The 22,301-nt window shown below is 41.1% G+C and overlaps 2 pseudogenes; both read right to left on the bottom strand.

Annotated features, from left to right (window-relative positions):
* Positions 1–604: 604 nt before the first annotated feature.
* On the bottom strand, positions 605–3,407 carry LOC121581088 (annotated as a pseudogene).
* A 5,289-nt stretch (positions 3,408–8,696) lies between these two features.
* On the bottom strand, positions 8,697–12,745 carry LOC121581089 (annotated as a pseudogene).
* Between the last annotated feature and the right edge of the window lie 9,556 nt (positions 12,746–22,301).

Below are 22,301 nucleotides of genomic sequence, written 5' to 3' on the forward strand. Positions count from 1 at the left end.
AAGAATGAATGGGGCCATGTATCGTGAGATTTTGAGTGAAAACCTCCTTCCATCAGCAAGGGCATTGAAGATGAAACGTGGCTGGGTCTTTCAGCATGACAATGATCCCAAACACACCGCCCGGGCAACGAAGGAGTGGCTTCGTGAGAAGCATTTCAAGGTCCTGGAGTGGCCTAGCCAGTCTCCAGATCTCAACCCCTTAGAAAATCTTTGGAGGGAGTTGAAAGTCCATGTTGCCCAGCGACAGCCCCAAAACATCACTGCTCTAGAGGAGATCTGCATAGAGGAATGGGCCAAAATACCAGCAACAGTGTGTGAAAACCTTGTGAAGACTTACAGAAAATGTTTGACCTGTGTCTTTGCCAACAAAGGGTATATAACAAAGTATTGAGAAACTTTTGTTATTGACCAAATACTTATTTTCCACCATAATTTGCAAATAAATTCATAAAAAATCCTACAATGTGATTTTCTGGATTTTTTTCTTTCATTTTGTCTGTCATAGTTGACGTGTACCTATGATGAAAATTACAGGCCTCTCTCATCTTTTTAAGTGGGAGAACTTGCACAATTGGTGGCTGACTAAATACTTTTCCCCCCCACTGTAGATGAAGCCTAGACAGAGGGGAGAGGGGAATGAGGCCATTCAGAGAAATTATGTAATTGAGATAATAAACATTGAGACAGCAGAAGCAATTATATTTATATGGTATATTTAGTTAGAAATGTCTTGTTATGCATTGTCTGCCTGTCACTTTTATGCCCAGAAATAATTGGGATAAAGAAAGTTAATTGAATTGAGTTACCCTGTAACTCGCAGCAGCCAAAGTAGTATCGAGGCACTGCCATGCTTCCAATGATCTCCCACTTATTCTCGGTCGGGTCGTACCGCTCCATCGTCTTCCCAATCTCTGATCCAACCCAACCACCTGCAGAAACACAGTAGTGAGGAGACATCATGGTGACCTATTCATACAGTATCTTATCCCATATACTTTTTTTTTTTTTATCCCAAAAGAAAGACTTGGACACTGTTCAAATACTTGGAACACTCATTTGTTCCTCCCCTTCTTAAAAAAAAAAGAACAATCTGACATGACTGGATTGGTGAAAGCTATGTAGTGGAAACCTTGCTTTCACCTGTCCAATCATGTTGGATGCGTGTTTACTTCAAGGGGAGAAATTTGGGTGTGAGGAATTACCCAGTGCGTAGAACGCCCCGTGACTGGGGCAGACCCCGACCCCACAGCGAGGGAAGTTGAGAGAGGCCACAGCCGCCCACTGCTTAGTCACCGGGTCGTATCTCTCTGTGCAGTCAAATATCATGGAGTCCTTCTCCCCTGGGAAATGACAAGAAACAGAATAGTAGAAATTGAACTGTATAGCCCAGAGGAAAACACATAGATTGAGACACATGGCATGTTCTCTGTACAAACAGAACCACAGACAGGACTCGTTAATGAGGACTATCCTGGTTAAATAACTAAAATTTGACTGTCTCACCTTCCAAGACATAGATCATGCCCTCCAGCACAGCCACTCCCAGTCCGCTGCAGGCCTGGTGCAGGGAGGACACTGTGGTCCAGTACTGGCTGAACGAGTCAAAGCGCTCCACGCAGATTAGGGCCCGGCTGTCACTCCAACGGCCGCCCTGCAGCCGAGTGTAGCCTCCTGAAACAGGAGAAACCAACCGTAACACAACATAGCCTGGATCATGTCACGAAATTGAACAATTTAATTTGGATCCAGCTAGTACTGCTGAGTTTACAATGAAGATGCTTCAACAGAAATGACTGCCCTAATACTGTTGTCATCATATAAATGCTTTCAGGTGCTGAACTGAGGTTTACTTACCTATGGCATAGAGGTATTTCCTGGCCTTTCTCCTGGGCCTCATCTTGGCTGGCTGTAACAGGCTGTACATCTTATTCTCCTTGGGAGACTTGTTGACCTCCTCAGCAGTGTCTGCAGCGCCACCCGCAGGCTAAAGTCAGAAATGCCTACACAGAGAAATGATATGATGTAATTGATAAGCAGCGCAACAATGTAAATCAATTATAATGGTGTAAGAATTAAAAGAGGATTTCTTGATAAATAAGTAAAAATAAGATAGAGCCTGCTTGACAAATCAGGAGTATCATTCCATCTCATCACCTTCTATGTACTTGAAGAGTCTCTGTAGGGAGAGCAGGGGGAACCTGACTGGGTCCAGCACCTCCACCACGTTTCTTCCTCTTGGCCACGTCCTGAAGGACCCAGTCCATGGCCGCCGTGAATACCTGGTACTCATCTTTGATCCGCAACTCCTCGCTCCGCAGCAGCTTCACCAGCTGGTCCTTGGACAGGACCCAGAACTCATCCGACACACACACCTAAAGGTCAGATGTTCCGATTGTGATTTTGTTTGTTGGTGTAAGTGTTATAACAGGTTGGTAACAGGTTATTCACTTTTTGTTACACACACTCAGCAGATTGGAATGAGATGGAAGGGGAAAGAGGTGAAGGGGGAAGAGAGAATCTGAAGATGGACAGAGATGGAGGAAGAAAAAGACTGTGTGTAGCACCTCCAGAAAGTGTACATGGATGTAGTTCTCAGTGAACTCCAGCATGTCCATGCAGGCGATCTGCTCCAGGAACTGGTATACCCCCACACAGTTGGACTCCATGTGGCCTTTGAGGAACTCTCCACAGATAGACACCACCTCACTCAGCTGCAGCATGTCTGCTGCCACCATCAGCTCCTGCATGTTCTCCACCGTCACATTAATCATGCCTGGACAGATTCAGTTTAAAGAAACACAAAGAAATCTGTATCATATCCTGTTCTTTGTATGAACACTACTGTACACTACACACTCAGTAAATGGTACATTTCATGACAGGACAAACCTGTGTATATGAACTCCAGCAGGACCTCAAACACCTGTGCCTCCACCCCCAGGATCTGGACCTCCTCCTTGACGTCACAGAAGTCTGCCCGTAGACGCATCTTATTCATTTGGGCCAGGATGAGCCGGGCATAGAGGTCCGACGCAAACAGAGCCTGCTCAGGGAAATGGGTCTTCACGCCAGCTGCAGATATGTCACCGCCACCGCAGACACTGCTCCCAGGGATGGAGGTGGAGGAAGGTGGGGAGCGGGGTGGAAACATTACTGAGGACATGGTGGCTCTGTCACAGGGACAGAGACAGGGGTGGTGTCACAGACAATGTACACACATACTACTGCTTCATGGTGCAGGACTCTCCAAGCAGACACATCATCTGACTCTAGGGAGAAGAGCACAAGAAACATGAAAGATTATACAATCTCAAACATCACATAACATATACATATTGTAACATGCTGGTATATGTTAACAAATACCATCATAATGATACAAGTGCCAAATTTATATTTTATCCTGCTGTTCTGCCTGTTGTTTTCAGGAGACTGAAAATATTTGGCATGGGTCCTCAGATCCTCAAAAAAGTTATACAGCTGCACCACCGCGAGAATCCTGACTGGTTGCATCACTGCCTGGAACGGCAACTGCTCGGCCTCCGACCGCAAGGCACTACAGAGGGTAGTGCGTACGGCCCAGTACATCACTGGGGCCAAGCTTCCTGCCATCCAGGACCTCTATACCAGGCGGTGTTAGAGGAAGGCCCTAAAAATTGTCAAAGACTCCAGCCACCCTAGTCATAGACTGTTCTCTCTGCTACTGCACGGCAAGCGGTACCGGAGCGCCAAATCTAGGTCCAAAAGGCTTCTTAACAGCTTCTACCCCCAAGCCATAAGACTCCTGAACAGCTAATCAAATGGCTACCCGGACTATTTGCATTGTCTGTCCCCCCACCCACCCCCTCTTTTACACTGCTGCCACTCTCTGTTTATTATCTATGCATAGTCACTTTAACTCTACCTACATGTACATATTACCTCAATTACCTCGACTGACCTGTTTCCCCGCACATTGACTCTGTACTGGTACCCCCTGTATATAGCCTCGCTACTGTTATTTTACTGCTGCTCTTTAATTATTTCTTATTTATTTTTATATTTTTACTTATCTATTTTTTACTTAACACTTATTTTTCTTAAAACTGCATTGCTGTTTAAGGGCTTGTAAGTAAGCATTTCAATGTAATGTCTACTACATCTGTTGTATTCGGCGCATGTGACAAATACAATTTGATTTGATTTTGTCTTAAACTGTGTTTTGGAATTCTTATCTCCATTGAGTTAAAGTGCTGCATATAACTGTGCATGTTATCAGTTAACAAAATATCATCACCACCATCTGATCTGGTTAAAACTGTAAACCGGTTCATGACAACATATTTCCTATAAAGCAAACATACCAATTAAGCGCGCCTGCTAGGTTATGTGAGAGATGGGGTTAGACCATTTTATTATTTGAATGGAAAATCATGACAATCGAAGATGCTCAAATTGAATCTTATCTTCACAAAGAAAATATAATACACCAACCTGCACAGTTGCTTGCTAGTCCTCATCAATTTCTTTAGTTGGCTAGCTAGTTACTTGCTGCAGGCAACTTCCGCATACAGACTGTCAATCTACTTTTCTGGATCGACGGTCTTGAGTTTAATGACTAGGCCTAACTAAGCAAATACCAAACGTCTAATCATATCAAGACCACTAGATGGCAGCATTGCCTTTAGCGTGGAAGTGAAACATTAAAATCAGCAGCAATAAGGGCCTGGGCCAAAGATGCTGTAACCAAAAGCCTGCATTGCTGCCTGCTTGCCTACCAAAATGCAGGTCACAACCATAGTTAAAACCACACGATTATCCTCATGATAATCCTGCATGTAGTAGCACTTGGTCATAAGAGAAGTAAGAAATGCCTAGTTTGCAATATCCCTCCCTATCTTTGCTGCAGTCTGTTTGTAATTGCCCAAGACTGAAAGTGCTGTTGATTGTTAAATGACAGGGCACAGAGTGAGTGTTTTTAATTGAGCTGAGCAGGTCATGGCCTCTTCATGCACATAGGGTTTCATTCAGACTTAAAATCAAATCAAAGTTTATTTGTCGCTTACACAGATTAGCAGATGTTAAAGCAAGTGCAGTGAAATGCTTGTGTTTTTATCTCAAGCAGTGCAGTAAATGTCTAACAATACAATACTAATACACAAATAAACCCTCCCAAGGAAGAAGAAGAAGAAACAAGAAATTAAGAAATATCAGAACGAGCATTATCAAAACAAGCAATTTCAGAGTCCGGAATATAAATATGTGGTGTGTATAGACAGTATGGACAATATAGAAGTAGGAAAAAGGTATGTACAGCAGTAGTTATATAGGATGAGCTATGTCGAGAGTACAGTATGTACAGTGCATTCGGAAAGAATTCAGACCCCTTGACTTTTTCCACATTTTGTTACTTTACAACCTTAATCTAAAATGGATTAAATAAATAAAAATCCTCAGCAATCTACACACAATACCCCATAATGACAAAGTGAAAACAGGTTTTTAGAAATGTTTGCAAATGTATTAAAAGTTTAAAGCAGAAATACCTTATTTACATAATTATTCCAACCCTTTGCTATGAGACTCGAAATTGAGCTCAGGTGCATCCTGTTTCCATTGGTCATCCTTGAGATGTTTCTACAACTTGATTGGAGTCCACCTGTGGTAAATTCAATTGATTGGACATGATTTGGAAAGGCACACACCTGTCTATATAAGGTCCCACATTTGACAGTGCACGTCAGAGCAAAAACCAAGCCATGAGGTTGAAGGAATTGTCCGTAGAGCGCCGAGACAGGATTTTGTTGTGGCACAGATCTGGGGAAGGGTAACAAGACATAATATTCACTATAAGAAAAAAACAATTGGCTGAGCAACACTTTCTACTGGAGAGTTGATCTATCTACAGCTATCCCTTCGGTCTCTCATCAAGGGTTTTAAACAAATCATCCAACAGCTATTGTTTAAATTCAGCACAGGATTAATTAAAATACAATACATATAGGCCTAGGGTTTCAAACTTTGGTTGATTTAAAGTTAATAATAAATATGTTGGATTCACTTCTCCATCTCAACCAAAAATAAAAGTTAAAGAATATGATTAAATCAAATCAAACTGTATTTAAAGTGCATTTAAAGTTTGATTTGATTTAGTCCTACTCTTTAACTTAGATGTTTGGTTGAAATGGAGATTTGAATCCAACATATCAATTATTAATTTGTAGACAAACTGGAATTAAAGCCAGACTCAGTAGCACAGATGGATTTATCCTTCAAAAGTTTATATTTGGTTGCGTTGACAACCAAACACAATTCAATATCACTTTTGTAATACAGTCAACAAGTTAACAAATTCATATTTTGGATTCAAGTCTCCATCTCAACCAAAAATAAAAGTGAAAGAATAGGATTAAGCCAGTGACTCAGATGGAACTATCCAAGCAGTAGATACATCTCCTTTAAATGTTGATATTTGGTTAGGTTGTCATCCAAACACAATTCAATATTACTTTTGTAAGACAGTAAATAGCCTAATGTTAATGTTATCTTAATGTAACAGTATTTAATCAACCTTAAAATGAGTGACACATCTAGTATTTAGTATTTATTAGGATCCCCATTAGCTCTTCCTGGGGTCCAAACAGGGTTAAAACAGGTAACATCACAACAAAACACAACAACAGCCTACATCATAAATAACAATATACATCATACAATACATTATTCCATTATTCCTCTAATATTACAAATGTACAATATAAAATCCACAATACCACAACATTACAATGTGTGTGTGTGTGTAGAGTGTATGGGTTAGAGTGTGTGCGTATGCATGTGTTTGTTTGTGTGTGTGTGTCTCTAGTCTTCACAGTCTGCGGTGTGCCGTGCCATGTTGTTTATTCAGGGTTTTTTTCTTCTTATTTACTGCTCGCTTGAGTTACTTGATGTGGTAAAGAGTTCCATGTAGTCATAGCTCTATGTAGTATTGGTGCATTTCCCAGAGTCCGTTCTGGACTTGGAGACTTTGAAGAGACCCCTGATAGCATGTCTTGTGGGGTATGTATGGGTGTCTGAGCTGTGTGTTAGCTTTTTGAACAGACAGTTCGGTGCTTTCAACACGTCAATACTTCACACAAAGACAAGTAGTGATGTAGTCAATTTCTCCTCTACTTTGAGCCAGGAGAGATTGACATGCATTTTATTGATATTAGCCCCCCATGTACATTTAAGGGCCAGCCGTGGCCACATTTTGAGGTTACTGTAACAATAAATGTATTCTTCTGTAATCATAGAAAGTGTTCATGTTCAGGGTCGCAGGTCAGTGAAATCTTCACAATTGCTATAATAATCTGCACAGAATCTCAAATGGCATTGATCACTTGCACCATGTACTTTAATGTAATCTCAACTAACTGCAATCCAGGTCAGTTGGCTGTGCTATTTGATCAATCAAGCAGAGTGATAACATATTAACTTGTTGTATAAATAAACGAAATATCTGACATTGTATTCCCATTTGAACTTTGGTGTGCTTTTAAATGGTTGAAAGCGCAGAGATAACACATTTAGTTGACAACTAAACCAAAAATCTGACATTGATTTTCCATTGGAATTTGGTTGTGCTTTAAGAAAGCATAGTGACTGACAACACATTAGGAATTCGACAAACTTTTGGCTGTCTTTTTGAGTAAGTGAAAATAGGTTGGAATCTCATTGATCAACGTATCTACCAAATATTACCCAATTCTCCACGTTGAAATGACATGGTGTGCCCAGTGGGATGTGATCGAATCCCAATGTAACCAATGTTTGAAATTATTTCAATTTTCAATCTGATTGGGCTTCTTGCGGTCAATTTGCAGTTTGAAAATTATTTACAATAATGTTCCCACCCCCCGACCATCCACTCAAGAAAACGTCAGCCCGTGGCTGAATGTAGTTGGGTTTTAAGGATTATGAGGGGGCCGGGGCCACTTGGGGTTCCAACTTCGACAGCCCCAAAACATCACTGCTCTAGAGGAGATCTGCATAGAGGAATGGGCCAAAATACCAGCAACAGTGTGTGAAAACCTTGTGAAGACTTACAGAAAACGTTTGACCTGTGTCATTGCCAACAAAGGGTATTATCGTATATGAAGATTATGACGTTGCTAATGTTTTAAGTGGAACCGGAGAGGACGTTGATTTTAGTATCAAGAGGGAATGTTTTAGTGTAACGCCACATACAACAGACAGGAAGTGTGTTGTAGACAGGGGATTGGACAGTAGAGGGAGCCACCCACATCTTGGGGAGATTATATATACTGGGGGAAAAACGAAGGAGGGGTCAGAAGCATTCAGATTAATTTGGGAAGGTGCTTCTCCAGACACCGCGGGTCTGTAACTTATGCTGTAAACGTGTGATATTAATAAAAGCCTCTAATCACGGTGCAGCCTAAGCGGACTCTTTGTTGACAGCAATAACCACCAGCATTCGACGCGATACCACAGTATATAACAAAGTATTGAGAAACTTTTGTTATTGACCAAATACTTATTTTCCACCATAATTTGCAAATAAATTCATAAAAAATCCTACAATGTGATTTTCTGGATTTTTTTCTCTCATTTTGTCTGTCATAGTTGACGTGTACCTATGATGAAAATTACAGGCCTCTCTCATCTTTTTAAGTGGGAGAACTTGCACAATTGGTGGCGGACTAAATACTTTTTTCCCCCACTGTAGATGAAGCCTAGACAGAGGGGAGAGGGGAATGAGGCCATTCAGAGAAATTATGTAATTGAGATAATAAACATTGAGACAGCAGAAGCAATTATATTTATATGGTATATTTAGTTAGAAATGTCTTGTTATGCATTGTCTGCCTGTCACTTTTATGCCCAGAAAAAATTGGGATAAAGAAAGTGAATTGAATGGAGTTACCCTGTAACTCGCAGCAGCCAAAGTAGTATCGAAGCACTGCCATGCTTCCAATGATCTCCCACTTATTCTCGGTCGGGTCGTACCGCTCCATCGTCTTCCCAATCTCTGATCCAACCCAACCACCTGCATAAACACAGTAGTGAGGAGACATCATGGTGACCTATTCATACAGTATCTTATCCCATATACTTTTTTTTTTTAAATCCCAAAAGAAAGACTTGGACACTGTTCAAATACTTGGAACACTCATTTGTTCCTCCCCTTCTTAAAAAAAATGAACAATCTGACATGACTGGATTGGTGAAAGCTATGTAGTGGAAACCTTGCTTTCACCTGTCCAATCATGTTGGATGCGTGTTTACTTCAAGGGGAGAAATTTGGGTGTGAGGAATTACCCAGTGCGTAGAACGCCCCGTGACTGGGGCAGACCCCGACCCCACAGCGAGGGAAGTTGAGAGAGGCCACAGCCGCCCACTGCTTAGTCACCGGGTCGTATCTCTGTGCAGTCAAATATCATGGAGTCCTTCTCCCCTGGGAAATGACAAGAAACAGAATAGTAGAAATTGAACTGCATAGCCCTGAGGAAAACACATAGATTGAGACACATGGCATGTTCTCTGTACAAACAGAACCACAGACAGGACTCGTTAATGAGGACTATCCTGGTTAAATAACTAAAATTAGACTGTCTCACCTCCCAAGACATAGATCATGCCCTCCAGCACAGTCACTCCCAGTCCGCTGCAGGCCTGGTGCAGGGAGGACACTGTGGTCCAGTACTGGCTGAACGAGTCAAAGCGCTCCACGCAGCTTAGGGCCCGGCTGTCACTCCAACGGCCGCCCTGCAGCCGAGTGTAGCCTCCTGAAACAGGAGAAACCAACCGTAACACAACATAGCCTGGATCACGTCACGAAATTGAACAATTTAATTTGGATCCAGCTAGTACTGCTGAGTTTACAATGAAGATGCTTCAACAGAAATGACTGCCCTAATACTGTTGTCATCATATAAATGCTTTCAGGTGCTGAACTGAGGTTTACTTACCTATGGCATAGAGGTATTTCCTGGCCTTTCTCCTGGGCCTCATCTTGGCTGGCTCTAACAGGCTGTACATCTTATTCTCCTTGGGAGACTTGCTGACCTCCTCAGCAGTGTCTGCAGCGCCACCCGCAGGCTAAAGTCAGAAATGCCTACACAGAGAAATTATATGATGTAATTGATAAGCAGCGCAACAATGTAAATCAATTATAATGGTGTAAGAATTAAAAGAGGATTTCTTGATAAATAAGTACAAATAAGATAGAGCCTGCTTGACAAATCAGGAGTATCATTCCATCTCATTACCTTCTATGTACTTGAAGAGTCTCTGTAGGGAGAGCAGGGGGAACCTGACTGGGTCCAGCACCTCCACCACGTTTCTTCCTCTTGGCCACGTCCTGAAGGACCCAGTCCATGGCCGCCGTGAATACCTGGTACTCACCTTCGATCCGCAACTCCTCGCTCCGCAGCAGCTTCACCAGCTGGTCCTTGGACAGGACCCAGAACTCATCCGACACACACACCTAAAGGTCAGATGTTCCGATTGTGATTTTGTTTGTTGGTGTAAGTGTTATAACAGGTTGGTAACAGGTTATTCACTTTTTGTTACACACACTCAGCAGATTGGAATGAGATGGATGGGGAAAGAGGTGAAGGGGGAAGAGAGAATCTGAAGATGGACAGAGATGGAGGAAGAAAAAGACTGTGTGTAGCACCTCCAGAAAGTGTACATGGATGTAGTTCTCAGTGAACTCCAGCATGTCCATGCAGGCGATCTGCTCCAGGAACTGGTATACCCCCACACAGTTGGACTCCATGTGGCCTTTGAGGAACTCTCCACAGATAGACACCACCTCACTCAGCTGCAGCATGTCTGCTGCCACCATCAGCTCCTGCATGTTCTCCACCGTCACATTAATCATGCCTGGACAGATTCAGTTTAAAGAAACACAAAGAAATCTGTATCATATCCTGTTCTTTGTATGAACACTACTGTACACTACACACTCAGTAAATGGTACATTTCATGACAGGACAAACCTGTGTATATGAACTCCAGCAGGACCTCAAACACCTGTGCCTCCACCCCCAGGATCTGGACCTCCTCCTTGTCTGCCTCGCTCATCCACCCAGAGAACAGAGCAGAAAAGTACGGGCTGCTGGCAGCCAGGACCAGTTTGTGGACACTGAACACCCGGCCTCCCAGCCACAGCCTGACGTCACAGAAGTCTGCCCGTAGACGCATCTTATTCATTTGGGCCAGGATGAGCCGGGCATAGAGGTCCGACGCAAACAGAGCCTGCTCAGGGAAATGGGTCTTCACGCCAGCTGCAGATATGTCACCGCCACCGCAGACACTGCTCCCAGGGATGGAGGTGGAGGAAGGTGGGGAGCGGGGTGGAAACATTACTGAGGACATGGTGGCTCTGTCACAGGGACAGAGACAGGGGTGATGTCACAGACAATGTACACACATACTACTGCTTCATGGTGCAGGACTCTCCAAGCAGACACATCATCTGACTCTAGGGAGAAGAGCACAAGAAACATGAAAGATTATACAATCTCAAACATCACATAACATATACATATTGTAACATGCTGGTATATGTTAACAAATACCATCATAATGATACAAGTGCCAAATTTATATTTTATCCTGCTGTTCTGCCTGTTGTTTTCAGGAGACTGAAAATATTTGGCATGGGTCCTCAGATCCTCAAAAAGTTATACAGCTGCACCACCGCGAGAATCCTGACTGGTTGCATCACTGCCTGGAACGGCAACTGCTCGGCCTCCGACCGCAAGGCACTACAGAGGGTAGTGCGTACGGCCCAGTACATCACTGGGGCCAAGCTTCCTGCCATCCAGGACCTCTATACCAGGCGGTGTTAGAGGAAGGCCCTAAAAATTGTCAAAGACTCCAGCCACCCTAGTCATAGACTGTTCTCTCTGCTACTGCACGGCAAGCGGTACCGGAGCGCCAAATCTAGGTCCAAAAGGCTTCTTAACAGCTTCTACCCCCAAGCCATAAGACTCCTGAACAGCTAATCAAATGGCTACCCGGACTATTTGCATTGTCTGTCCCCCCCCCCCCCCCCCCCTTTTACACTGCTGCCACTCTCTGTTTATTATCTATGCATAGTCACTTTAACTCTACCTACATGTACATATTACCTCAATTACCTCGACTGACCTGTTTCCCCGCACATTGACTCTGTACTGGTACCCCCTGTATATAGCCTCGCTACTGTTATTTTACTGCTGCTCTTTAATTATTTCTTATTTATTTTTATATTTTTACTTATCTATTTTTTACTTAACACTTATTTTTCTTAAAACTGCATTGCTGTTTAAGGGCTTGTAAGTAAGCATTTCAATGTAATGTCTACTACATCTGTTGTATTCGGCGCATGTGACAAATACAATTTGATTTGATTTTGTCTTAAACTGTGTTTTGGAATTCTTATCTCCATTGAGTTAAAGTGCTGCATATAACTGTGCATGTTATCAGTTAACAAAATATCATCACCACCATCTGATCTGGTTAAAACTGTAAACCGGTTCATGACAACATATTTCCTATAAAGCAAACATACCAATTAAGCGCGCCTGCTAGGTTATGTGAGAGATGGGGTCAGACCATTTTATTATTTGAATGGAAAATCATGACAATCGAAGATGCTCAAATTGAATCTTATCTTCACAAAGAAAATATAATACACCAACCTGCACAGTTGCTTGCTAGTCCTCATCAATTTCTTTAGTTGGCTAGCTAGTTACTTGCTGCAGGCAACTTCCGCATACAGACTGTCAATCTACTTTTCTGGATCGACGGTCTTGAGTTTAATGACTAGGCCTAACTAAGCAAATACCAAACGTCTAATCATATCAAGACCACTAGATGGCAGCATTGCCTTTAGCGTGGAAGTGAAACATTAAAATCAGCAGCAATAAGGGCCTGGGCCAAAGATGCTGTAACCAAAAAGCCTGCATTGCTGCCTGCTTGCCTACCAAAATGCAGGTCACAACCATAGTTAAAACCACACGATTATCCTCATGATAATCCTGCATGTAGTAGCACTTGGTCATAAGAGAAGTAAGAAATGCCTAGTTTGCAATATCCCTCCCTATCTTTGCTGCAGTCTGTTTGTAATTGCCCAAGACTGAAAGTGCTGTTGATTGTTAAATGACAGGGCACAGAGTGAGTGTTTTTAATTGAGCTGAGCAGGTCATGGCCTCTTCATGCACATAGGGTTTCATTCAGACTTAAAATCAAATCAAAGTTTATTTGTCGCTTACACAGATTAGCAGATGTTAAAGCAAGTGCAGTGAAATGCTTGTGTTTTTATCTCAAGCAGTGCAGTAAATGTCTAACAATACAATACTAATACACAAATAAACCCTCCCAAGGAAGAAGAAGAAGAAGAAACAAGAAATTAAGAAATATCAGAACGAGCATTATCAAAACAAGCAATTTCAGAGTCCGGAATATAAATATGTGGTGTGTATAGACAGTATGGACAATATAGAAGTAGGAAAAAGGTATGTACAGCAGTAGTTATATAGGATGAGCTATGTCGAGAGTACAGTATGTACAGTGCATTCGGAAAGAATTCAGACCCCTTGACTTTTTCCACATTTTGTTACTTTACAACCTTAATCTAAAATGGATTAAATAAATAAAAATCCTCAGCAATCTACACACAATACCCCATAATGACAAAGTGAAAACAGGTTTTTAGAAATGTTTGCAAATGTATTAAAAGTTTAAAGCAGAAATACCTTATTTACATAATTATTCCAACCCTTTGCTATGAGACTCGAAATTGAGCTCAGGTGCATCCTGTTTCCATTGGTCATCCTTGAGATGTTTCTACAACTTGATTGGAGTCCACCTGTGGTAAATTCAATTGATTGGACATGATTTGGAAAGGCACACACCTGTCTATATAAGGTCCCACATTTGACAGTGCACGTCAGAGCAAAAACCAAGCCATGAGGTTGAAGGAATTGTCCGTAGAGCGCCGAGACAGGATTTTGTTGTGGCACAGATCTGGGGAAGGGTAACAAGACATAATATTCACTATAAGAAAAAAACAATTGGCTGAGCAACACTTTCTACTGGAGAGTTGATCTATCTACAGCTATCCCTTCGGTCTCTCATCAAGGGTTTTAAACAAATCATCCAACAGCTATTGTTTAAATTCAGCACAGGATTAATTAAAATACAATACATATAGGCCTAGGGTTTCAAACTTTGGTTGATTTAAAGTTAATAATAAATATGTTGGATTCACTTCTCCATCTCAACCAAAAATAAAAGTTAAAGAATATGATTAAATCAAATCAAACTGTATTTAAAGTGCATTTAAAGTTTGATTTGATTTAGTCCTACTCTTTAACTTAGATGTTTGGTTGAAATGGAGATTTGAATCCAACATATCAATTATTAATTTGTAGACAAACTGGAATTAAAGCCAGACTCAGTAGCACAGATGGATTTATCCTTCAAAGTTTATATTTGGTTGCGTTGACAACCAAACACAATTCAATATCACTTTTGTAATACAGTCAACAAGTTAACAAATTCATATTTTGGATTCAAGTCTCCATCTCAACCAAAAATAAAAGTGAAAGAATAGGATTAAGCCAGTGACTCAGATGGAACTATCCAGGCAGTAGATACATCTCCTTTAAATGTTGATATTTGGTTAGGTTGTCATCCAAACACAATTCAATATTACTTTTGTAAGACAGTAAATAGCCTAATGTTAATGTTATCTTAATGTAACAGTATTTAATCAACCTTAAAATGAGTGACACATCTAGTATTTAGTATTTATTAGGATCCCCATTAGCTCTTCCTGGGGTCCAAACAGGGTTAAAACAGGTAACATCACAACAAAACACAACAACAGCCTACATCATAAATAACAATATACATCATACAATACATTATTCCATTATTCCTCTAATATTACAAATGTACAATATAAAATCCACAATACCACAACATTACAATGTGTGTGTGTGTGTAGAGTGTATGGGTTAGAGTGTGTGCGTATGCATGTGTTTGTTTGTGTGTGTGTGTCTCGAGTCTTCACAGTCTGCGGTGTGCCGTGCCATGTTGTTTATTCAGGGTTTTTTTTCTTCTTATTTACTGCTCGCTTGAGTTACTTGATGTGGTAAAGAGTTCCATGTAGTCATAGCTCTATGTAGTATTGGTGCATTTCCCAGAGTCCGTTCTGGACTTGGAGACTTTGAAGAGACCCCTGATAGCATGTCTTGTGGGGTATGTATGGGTGTCTGAGCTGTGTGTTAGCTTTTTGAACAGACAGTTCGGTGCTTTCAACACGTCAATACTTCACACAAAGACAAGTAGTGATGTAGTCAATTTCTCCTCTACTTTGAGCCAGGAGAGATTGACATGCATTTTATTGATATTAGCCCCCCATGTACATTTAAGGGCCAGCCGTGGCCACATTTTGAGGTTACTGTAACAATAAATGTATTCTTCTGTAATCATAGAAAGTGTTCATGTTCAGGGTCGCAGGTCAGTGAAATCTTCACAATTGCTATAATAATCTGCACAGAATCTCAAATGGCATTGATCACTTGCACCATGTACTTTAATGTAATCTCAACTAACTGCAATCCAGGTCAGTTGGCTGTGCTATTTGATCAATCAAGCAGAGTGATAACATATTAACTTGTTGTATAAATAAACGAAATATCTGACATTGTATTCCCATTTGAACTTTGGTGTGCTTTTAAATGGTTGAAAGCGCAGAGATAACACATTTAGTTGACAACTAAACCAAAAATCTGACATTGATTTTCCATTGGAATTTGGTTGTGCTTTAACTCCCGTTGTCCTAGGGTCAAAATGACCCGCCACTGTGTTGAACCAACTTTATTTAATTTTTATATTTTTTGGATCATTTGTGAGAAGGAGGCAGTGATACTTTAAAGAAAGTCTCACTGCCTCCTTCTCACAAATGATCCCAAAAATATATAAATTAAATAAAGTTGGTTCAACACAGTGGCGGGTCATTTTGACCCTAGGACAACGGGAGGGTTAAGAAAGCATAGTGACTGACAACACATTAGGAATTCGACAAACTTTTGGCTGTCTTTTTGAGTAAGTGAAAATAGGTTGGAATCTCATTGATCAACGTATCTACCAAATATTACCCAATTATCCACGTTGAAATGACATGGTGTGCCCAGTGGGATGTGATCGAATCCCAATGTAACCAATGTTTGAAATTATTTAAATTTTCAATCTGTTTGGGCTTCTTGCGGTCAATTTGCAGTATGAAAATTATTTACAATAATGTTCCCACCCCCCGACCATCCACTCAAGAAAACATCAGCCCGTGGCTGAATGTAGTTGGGTTTTAAGGATTATGAGGGGGCCGGGGCCACTTGGGGTTCCGCAGGTTAAATCAGAGGTCAGACAAGGTGCTTGTGGACTCAAACTGAATAGGTAAGAGTAAGTGGGATCAAAATGAGGACTCCCTGCTTGGGAAACAGTGGCAATTGTTAGCCTACTAAGAGAGGACTATCCTGGATAAATAAATACATGAATGAATAAAATGATATGATAAGGTGGTGTAATTAGAGGAGGACAGTATGTGAGGGATGGATCCCCTAGCTGCCAAACTGGCTCCCACAGATCTAATTTGCTGGATTAGAATCACCCTGGATTGTTTGTTAGCAAGCATAGGGCGGTTAGTCAGTAGAAGGCTGCTGCTAACTCTGCTGAACCAGCTGGACGTCAGGCTGAACGTCCGGCCTCATTCCTCTATCTGACCAGAGGTAGTTTTTGCCAAAAAGCCAGGCCAAAAACAACCATGTAAGGTTACATAAACATGGGAAAATATAAGACTTCATGGTATTTATGAAGGGATTCTAAGTAGTTTATAAACGGTTAATTATTTGCTATAGATTTAATTTATGTGAGGACCCTGAGGAAGGAATGCCCTGGGATAGACAGTCAAATGGCTAATATAATACCAAATAAATAGGATTAATGATTCAGTCAACACTGGTGGTTCAGAAATGGAACAATGTGTGCAAATTAGTGATAAAATACACAGTAGGCCTGGATAAAATTAAGAAGGGAAGTAAAAATCTAAGCACGCATTGATCTAATAAAATTACAGGTAATAAAATAAGATTTTTACTGGGTTGAAATTACATTAAAACAAATTGTATAGAGAAGATAGGACTATTCTTATTTGTGATTGTGTGAAAATTGCCTGAATGTTATAAAGCAGTTAGGAACATTTTGGGTTAAATGTTTGGGGATCTTCAAGATTCTGCAGTGTTACAAAATGACAATGTATGCATACATAACCTAATTTATTTCATGCCTTCCCAGCAGCATGTGCTGGTGAAAGAAAATAATCACCATGTCAATGTCACTGGGCTACAGAGTCTGCCTCCAACATAGCAACTAGCTGCTGATTGGCTGCCAGTCAGAAAGCTCCTGCCATTTTATTGGGTGACCAGGCTGGTGTGGAATGGGAGAGGCAGATGGAGACAGAGGGAAGAGCGCTGTCATTGGCTGTGGAAACCTGAAGGAGAAAAACTCAATTGCCAACGCCTGAGAGCAGATTTGATGGGTGTATTTTAGGTGTGACTATAAAGGTAATTCATTCTCCAGCCGTCCTTGCTCAGAAGTTTTTTCAAAGGACGGATAGTTATAGTAAGACAGCAATGGATGGCATAGACTAAATGGTTGCAGGTAGACTAGCGGTTAAGAGCGTTGGGCCAGTAACCAAAGGATCCCTGGGTCAACTAGGTGAAAGATCTGGCAATGTCCCCTTGAGCAAGGCACTTAAACCTAATTGCTCCTGTAAATTGCTCTGGATAAGAGTGTCTGCTAAATTACTAAAATTTAAATATATACTGAACAAAAATATAAACGCAACATGTAAAGTATTGGTCTCATGTGCTGAAATAAAAGCTTATTTCTATCAAATTTTATGCACAAATTTAATAATTTCAATTGAATAACTTCCTTATATGAACTGTAACTCAGTAAAATCATTAAAATTGTTGTATGTTGCGTTTATATTTTTGTTCAGTATATAAAACAGTATGAATATCAATGGAAGAATGTACATGTGCAAAGATTACCATGAGAGAAAGTGATGAGGTTATGGGGGAGACAGTTTCAGGTCAAGTCAGTCAGAGAGTTCAAACCAGGTAACATTGTTTATTAGGTTTAAACTGAACAGGTGAAGCTGGGACAAAGGTTAAGTTGGAAGTGTAATCAGAGCTGCCATTCTGTCACTTTCAGTGTTGCAGTGCAAAGTAAACCTGTGCAATCTGTCTCGGTGAATTGCCTACTGTCCATTTTCTAATCAGGAAGAGACACTGACACACACACACCCTGGTAGTGAGTCAGCAGCTCACGGTGAGAACGTACAGGCTGTCCCGACGCCACTGCATCTGGTCCATCCATCCAGCCAAGCAGGCTGTCCTGTCCTCTCTATGCTGTTGACTAACACAGTTTTCAGAGTATAATCCGTGGTCTGGACCTGAGAGGATCACCCCAGAATATCTGTGTCTGTTCTCAGGGGCATCATGCACCCATTATTTTAGAGGAGGCACGAAGTATGTGACGATGGAGGTGCGGCGGTCCGGAGGGGAGCTGTCCTGCTGCCATAAGTCTGAGAATGTAGCATTTTTCAAACACCTGAAACCACTTTTTCCTGCAATCTAGAGCCATAATCATTATACCTAATTGTATGTAAAAAAAAAAAAATCTATATATATAAATATAGATATATATTTGTTTTCTCTGCATAGGTTATCTAAGCATATCACTTTAGCTGTTTAGTTGTCATTTTAATGAATTATGCACATTGATTTTAAAGAACTTGTATGCCTTCGGAGTTTAGTACAACTGCCACACTGGCACTGCAACACTGGTATATAGTATCATAACCCAATAATTAAAGCAATGTTAGTCTTTTCTAAAGTCTAGCAACCTTGCCAGCAGGCATGCCAGTTAAGATAGTGAGACAAGCTACTCTAAATTGATTGATAGCCTGAAGTGGCTTGGTAGCTACTATAGTTATGAAGTTGGGAGATTCGGAAACTATCTAGCTGGCTAGCTAATGCCAACTTCATAAAATTGCTAGATTACAGAGAAACAACAAAACATTTTTGTTTTATTTATTCATCAAGAAGGAATCAATAGGCTACATAGCTTGATCACATTATTTTACAAACATAACTCCTGCGAGTCCTGCCCCTCACCGGCAGCTAAAATCAGAACAAACGCTGTGTGTCACTCGACAGTCTCTCTCCTCCTCCACTGACCATACTGTCTGCACGCACGACAGTATCTAGCATCCTGGCTTGCATAGTTTTGCTCCGTGGTGTACCTTGGAAGGACCCACTTACAGGAGGAGAATAACAAGGAGGCAGTATTTCCACTCTGATAATAATTGTAGTTCTGAATTGTCCACAGGAGGAAAAGGTAGCAGGAGGGAAAAGAGTGATACTCATCAGGATGGGGAAAGCACGTTTAGTTATCTGACTTATTCCCTGCCGTGCTAGGGGTCCTAATGATGTATATACACAAAGATGATCTATTATATTGACAAGATAGCCAAGTGACCGCTCGAACAATGGAAAATACACTGAGTGTACAAAACATTAGGAACTCTTTCCATGACATAGACTGACCAGATGAATCCATTTGAAAGCTTTGATCCCTTATTGATGTCACTTGTTAAATCCACTTAAATCCGTGTAGATGAAGGGGAGTAGACGGGTTAAATAAGGATCCTTAAGCCTTGAGACAACTGAGACATTAATTGTGTATGTGTGCCATTCAGAGGGTGAATGGGCAAGACAAAAGATTTAAGTGCCTTTGAACGGGGTATGGTAGTAGGTGCCAGGCGCACCGGTTTGAGTTTGTCAAGAACTGCAACGCTACTGGGTTTGTCACGCTCAACAGTTTCCTGTGTGTATCAAGAATGGTCCACCACCCAAAGGACATCCAGCCAACTTGACACAACTGTGGGAAGCGTTGGAGTCAACATGGACCAGCATCCCTGTGGAATGCTTTCGACACCTTGTAGAGTCCATGCCCCAATCAATTTAGGCTGTTCTGAGGGCAAAAGGGGTGCAACTCAATATTAGGAAGGTGTTCCTAATGTTTTCTACACTCAGTGTACAGTACCAGTCAAAAGTTTGGACACACCTACTCATTCCAGGGTTTTTCTTTATTTTTACTATTTTCTACACTGTAAGATAATAGTGAAGACATCAAAACTATGAAATAACACATATGGAATCATGTAGTAACCCAAAAAAGTGTTAAACAGATCAAAATATATTGTATATTTTAGATTCTTCAAAGTAGCCACCCTTTGCCTTGATGACAGCTTTGCACACTCTTGGCATTCTCTCAACCAGCTTCATGAGGTAGTCACATGGAATGCATTTAAGTTAACAGGTGTGCCTTGTTAAAAATTAATTTGTGGAATTTCTTTCATTCTTAAATCGTTTGAGCCAATCAGTTGTGTTGTGACAAGGTAGGGGTGGTATACAGAAGATAGCCCTATTTGGTAAAAGACCAAGTCCATATTATGGCAAGAACAGCTCAAATAAACAAAGAGAAACGACAGTCCATCATTACTTTAAGACATGAAGGTCAGTCAATACGGAACATTTGAACTTTGAAAGTTTCTTCAAGTGCAGTCGCAAAAACCATCAAGTGCAATGATGAAACTGGCTCTCATGAGGATCGCCACAGGAAAGGAAGACCCAGAGTTACCTCTGCTGCAGAGGATAAGTTCATTAGAGTTACCAGCCTTAGAAATTGCTGCCCAAATAAATGCTTCACAGAGTTCAAGTAACAGACACATCTCAACATCAACTGTTCAGAGGAGACTGCATGAATCAGGCCTTCATGGTCGAATTGCTGCAAAGAAACCACTACTAAAGGACACCAATAATAAGAAGAGACTTGCTTGGGCCAAGAAACATGAGCAATGGACATTAGACTGGTGGAAATCTGTCCTTTGGTCTGATGAGTCCAAAATTGAGATTTCTTGTTCCTAGCGCCGTGTCTTTGTGAGACGCAGAGTAGGTGAACGGATGATCTCTGCATGTGTAGTTCCCACCGTGAAGCATGGAGGAGGAGGTGTGATGGTGTCAGGGTGCTTTGCTGGTGACACTGTCAGTGATTTATTTAGAATTCAAGGCACACTTAACCAGCATGGCTACCACAGCATTCTGCAGCGATACGCCATCCCGTCTGGTTTGCGCTTAGTGGGACTATCATTTGTTTTTCAACTGGACAATGACCCAACACACCTCCAGGCTGTGTAAGGGCTATTTGACCAAGAAGGAGAGTGATGGAGTGCTGCATCAGATGACCTGGCCTCCACAATCGCCCAACCTCAACCCAATTGAGATGGTTTGGGATGAGTTGGACCACAGAGTGAAGGAAAAGCAGCCAACAAGTGCTCAGCATATGTAGGAACTCCTTTAAGACTGTTGGAAAAGCATTCCAGGTGAAGCTGGTTGAGAGAATGCCAAGAGTGTGCAAAGCTGTCATCAAGGCAAAGGGTGGCTACTTGGAAGAATCTCAAATATAAAATATATTTTGATTTGTTTAACACTTTTTTTGGTTACTACATGATTCCATATGTGTTATTTCATAGTTTTGATGTCTTCACTATTATTCTACAATGTAGAATATAGTAAAAAATAAAGAAAAACCCTTGAATGAGTAGGTGTGTCCAAACTTTTGACTGGTACTGTATGTCCTCAAAGAGTGAAGAAGGCAAGTGTAATCAGGTGGCACCATTCTAGCCAATGAGAGGGCAGATACGCGTGTGAACAACACGTTTTTCTCAAAGTTTCTAGAATGCCACGTGCATCCACTTATTTCAGTACATTTGTATCCGCCTAAACATAGCAAAACTTCTATTCGATCAAATAAGCATCAAGTAATTCGACACTCTCATAGAACCCCATACAAAAAAGGGCTTATCTCACTCGTACAGATTTTGGGCGGAGTAAATCCTCTAGTTTCGCGTCTTCCTCTCTGATATAAATGATATAAACCCTGGATTACTGATGCTATGTATTGGCCAATGAAAGGCTTTGAAGCCACAGGTTGGTCATATTGGCACTCCCCAGAAGAAGCAGTCCTCCATAGGAATGAATGGAATTCTACAGTATTTAAATGAATTGTTTCATGGACAAAATTACATGTATTTAAGTATTTTTTTGTTGTAATTACACTAAGGATTATTTTATTTTTTATGTTTAACTCACATAATGTAATTCAAAAGTATGCATTAAGGTGTCTGTAATGGA

Source organism: Coregonus clupeaformis, chromosome 14, assembly GCF_020615455.1.
Source record: "Coregonus clupeaformis isolate EN_2021a chromosome 14, ASM2061545v1, whole genome shotgun sequence".
NCBI classification, from domain to species: Eukaryota; Metazoa; Chordata; class Actinopteri; order Salmoniformes; family Salmonidae; genus Coregonus; species Coregonus clupeaformis.